Raw genomic sequence first — 5,151 nt, forward strand, 5'->3', positions numbered from 1 at the left:
ATATATATATGTATATAAACAAATAGTAAATCAGTATATGCATATATACGTACAGGTATGTGCATACCGACATCCACCTGTATGTATAGGTGCATATCTGGGTACAGGACATTGCAAACAAACGTAGACGAGAACACAGGAGCCACATAGAGAACATTCTACTTCATCAGCTACTCACGTTTTAACACCGGCGTTTCGACAAGCTTCGGGCAGGACGCATCGTTAAAACGGCTCGTCCCATGGATCGCAGTTTAAATTTGTATACGCAAAATAAATCTAGCCATGGAGGAATGTAGTGGCGGACAAAAAACAAGACAGGAAAACAAACAGAAAAGGCTTTACGGCCAGACGATATAAATACATATGGTGTGTGTATTTACACATAAATATACTTATATATATACATACTCACACAGAAACACACGCATACACTCACACGCACCAACACTATACATGTACACATATATACAAAAAAACGTTATTTTGTTTATCCCGGTGTTTCTTCTACGGTACTGAATCCGCTGGAATTCATTCAACTGAGAAGCCATGTTCCTCATACTAAAATATTACTATTTTTGTATACCGTCTTTTTATTCTGCTCTATTACATTTGGTCTAAGAGTAAACAGCATAAAAGATTTTAATGCTGGTATACAGATAACGTCTCACTGATCCATGAACTATTCTTGTATTTAGCCATTTTTCATGACGGCAACTAGAGTGTCCTTGATAAAATATATGACATATTTATTCCCTTGATCTATGTATGTTTGCTCTCTGGCTTTACGCCTAAATAAGAAATCAATTTCAGTTGTGGCACGAGTCAAAATGTCACGTTTCCACATTCGTAATCATATTCTTATATATATATCTATGCATGTATATATGTATTGCTGATGCCCTCCCCCCACTGCAACACACCGTCATTATTTACTCTGGACTTGTGTATATTTGCAGGCCAAATATTTTATCGGTTGATTTAAACATATAATTAATGCATAATATGCATCCTTGTATTTACTAACCTACTATTTCTGCACATGTGTTTTTCTAGATATCATAAATTTTCCTTTCTTATTATAATTCCTTTTGCTTAAGAGTCATAGGTTTTATTTGTTTTTTAAGAGAATGTCACTGTGTGCCTACAGCATTCAGTGTAAGAACGTATGTTCATTTTGCATGATTTACTGAAAATAACCTTCTTAGGAATGGAAGCTGGCGGGGAATATCTTTCAGCGTATTCATGAGAGTCAATGAAGATTATTATCAAAACATGCTTATTTGGAGTTTGTATGGTTATTTAGTCAAGAAAATCGCTTCATGAAAGTGTTGTTTGATGCTGTATTCCACTCTGGAAAACCAAGAGCAGAATATTTCTACGACACATTCTGGTTGAAGAATAAATCGTACTCGAAATTTTACACTCAATTAATCTAATCAATTACAACATATATATGTATGTATGTATGTTTTTATATATGTATATATGTATGTATGTATGTATTTATTTATGTATGTTTTTATGTATGTATGTATGTATGTATGTATATCATTATTCCATTTATTTCAAGATGTGTTGCCAATAGAGAAAAAACCGGTTTCTAAACTAGAGCCAAGATTCCTTCAGTGGAATTTCAACGTCAACGACACTGTATTTTTGTTTGTTTGTATGCATGCATGTATGTATTTATCTATATATGTATGTATGCATGTATGTGCAGATTTGTATGCTTTATGTATGTATTCTCATGCATATAGAATACTCATATAATACTAGACATGCTCATGTATATTTAAATGACAACATTCTGGAAAGTTTTACAAATTTTTACAGATTTAGTGATGGACTAGATGTGTAGTCTTCGAATTAGCATTCTCCTTTCTGGTTCCGTGTGTGTGCGCGCACGTATTTATTTCTTATTTGCGTCTGCGTCTGTTCCTCCGCAATCACTTGACAACAGATGTTGGTGTGTTTATGTCCCCTTCAGCTAGCGGTTCAGCAAAAAGTCAATCGATAGAATAAAATATTACGCTTACAAAGAATAAAGTCCAGTAGTTCCATTTGTTCTGCTAAAGGCGGTGCTCCAGTATGGCCGCTGTCAAATGACTGAAACAAGAAAAAGAAAAAAAAAAGAAAAAAACATAACAATTGATAGAGACTGTAAATGGAACATACGAGAAATTATATTACACACATAACGAATGCTTCTACCCCTCCGCATCGTTGTCTTCAGGGTGAGATACTATGCAGCTGGTTGTGCAGATGTGTCTCAGGTGATGTTATAAGCGGTATCTCGTTAAATAAATCCTGTTCCGCTCGGTCTTAATGCAGCATGTTGTTAGCGACAGTAGTTTTCAGCTGTTGGGCAGGAATGGCGGCGATGTTGCAGACAGTTGTTAACATTTCTTTATTAGTAAATGAAAAACGGGGAGTAAATAAGAAAAAATAAGAAGAAATAAAATATACAACAAAGAAAAATTTATATGCGTCAGTACACACCTAGACTTACTATCTTACCCACACGAATGATTGTATTGTACAAACACACACACTCTCATATGCGAAGTTAAGTAGTAATTCAATGCTTTGATAAAAGTCCAGGCATACTTGTTTCACTCAGTGAGTCCAGTCACAGATTGTTCCGCCTGACTGAGTCTGCCGCCTTTCTTGGTCGTATATCTCCTAGTGACTACCATACACGCATACATATAAGACAGGATTCGCCTATATACATATACTACATACATACATACATTTATACATATATAAATAGGTATGTATATGTATGTATAAATACACTCTCCTCAAACACACACGTGTATATGTGTGTATATATATATGTATATACATAAACATATACATATACATGCACTACACACTCACACACGCACACACACACACACACACACACACACACATATATATGTATATATATATATATATATACAAACACACAAGCTATATTTGTGTGTGTTTGTGTGTGCGTGAGTGTGTGTGTTTATATATTAGTTTTGCAAGATTCTTTATGTGAATTCGTCTGTTGAAACCGGCATTGTTGTATTTATCGATGGTCATGTTGCCAGTTTAGACAATGAAAACACACACTATGTATTTGGTGTTCACTTGCTTCAGCTTTATTTCATATTAACTATAATTTGGCAAGAGTTCTTTCGTCACACTTCTGTGACCTCATAAGTGGTTTTTCGCACATTTTCTCCAGCGTACTCTTTCCCTCCTTCAAACGAGCCCACAACCTACGTGAACTCCTGGTCCAAAGTTTCTTCGCTAAACCCACCCCCAACCTGATTCGTTCCCCATCTGCCACGAACTCCAAATGTTCATTCTAATAATAATAATGAAATTATTGTATACAGTGCTCAGGTGCACTACAACTTGTTTTTTCTGCTGTTTTTAAATATATGTATATATATATATATATATATATATATATATATATATATATATATACACACATATATATATATATATATATACACACATATATGCAAATATATGTATGTACATATATGTATATATGTATGTATATATTTATTTATATACATATATATATTCATATATTTGTAAGGGACGACCGTGCGAACTCATAAAAGGAGAAAATGGTGACGAATGGAAAAACAGAGGACTCCTTTTATTTAAACGAATCACACGGTCGAACACACAATATATATCAAATGATGATATATAGATGATATGTTATGCGACGATAACATAGATGACCAGTAATGAAAGACCACAGCCGTATAAGATGAATAACAGAGATATTTATTGTGGCGTTAAAGATGTATGTCTGTGTGAGAGTGTGAATGCGACATATAAGAACATAATCAAAGACAGGCCGTCATGCAAAGAAAAGTGTGTATGTGAGTGATACATGTATGTGTATGTGAGTTATTACAGCAGATGGAAAGAGAGTCAATATATAACACGTGAACAATTATACCACTTCTTGGGTACACAATAATATGAATCTGTAGGTGAAAGTGAAAAGAGGCTGAGTGTGGCAGTGCTGATCACTAGTTGTGATGTCGTGGCATCGATGCCGGGCCGTGATTCTTGTTATACATATGTTTGTCGCTGGCTGAGAATTTCCTGTCTGTTTAAGAACTCTTGTCTGTTTATTTACCGTGGTGAGTCACCTAACAGAATCGAAGAGACAGATGTGCCGCGGAGGTTTGGTGTACATAGAAGGTCGTGTAGACGCTGGTGGAGATTGTTGCTGGTTAGTAGTAATCGTAGAATCGTGTTGGCCATGATGATGATGCTGGATAGTAGTAGTAGACTCTTGTTGCTGGAGTGGCGACGGCGGAGGTCATCGTGGCTTGACGAAGCTGCTGAAGTGGTCGCTGGCTGCGGCTGCTGTCGTCGTGTGGTACACGGAACAGTTCTCAAAGAGAAAGTGGACCGAGACAAATTTGGCCGCCGAGTTAAAGCTATTTATAACAAACTATTGGCTCACCAGATGGGAGAAATATACTCTATCACGTGACCTTATTAGGGACCGTGATTGGTCAGTTTGCGTTCTGGCGGGAACGGTTCGAAGAAGTTGCCGATTCGAATAATGATCAGTCACGTGATGACAAGGAATGGGTTCTCTACTACGCTCGCATTTATTTATATTTAAATGAGAAGAATGGCGATAGCAGTTTTGCATCTAATGGCGATAGGTATTTTCACTACATATTTAAATATATATAAAGGGCATTAACTGTGTATTAATGCCTCACGCTATCGAGGGACTAAATAAGTAAAAGAACTACCAAAAATAAGTAACATATTTACGGAAAGCGAGGGAATACAGCGTTTCAAAATTTATCTCTTAAAAACATTTAACTCAACAGTAGACCACTGGTTTCTCAATCAAATACAGAAAAACATGTGAAGTAAGCTGTATTCTTTTGTTCATCAGTACACGTATGGTCAAGATATATAAAAATAAACAAGAATCAACCTACCACGATGTACCCATCACAGTAACGATGATTTTTGTTCACAATTATATATCCCAGAAAGAGAATTGAATTTATCCAGTTGCATCTCGGTAACATGTGCTTATACAGAATGATATTCCGCACTGAATGTATTCTAATTATTTATAATATAGGATAAATTCTTTATAAGAATTTATCAAGT

The sequence above is a fragment of the Octopus bimaculoides genome, chromosome 3 (assembly GCF_001194135.2).
Source record: "Octopus bimaculoides isolate UCB-OBI-ISO-001 chromosome 3, ASM119413v2, whole genome shotgun sequence".
Classification (NCBI taxonomy): Eukaryota; Metazoa; Mollusca; class Cephalopoda; order Octopoda; family Octopodidae; genus Octopus; species Octopus bimaculoides.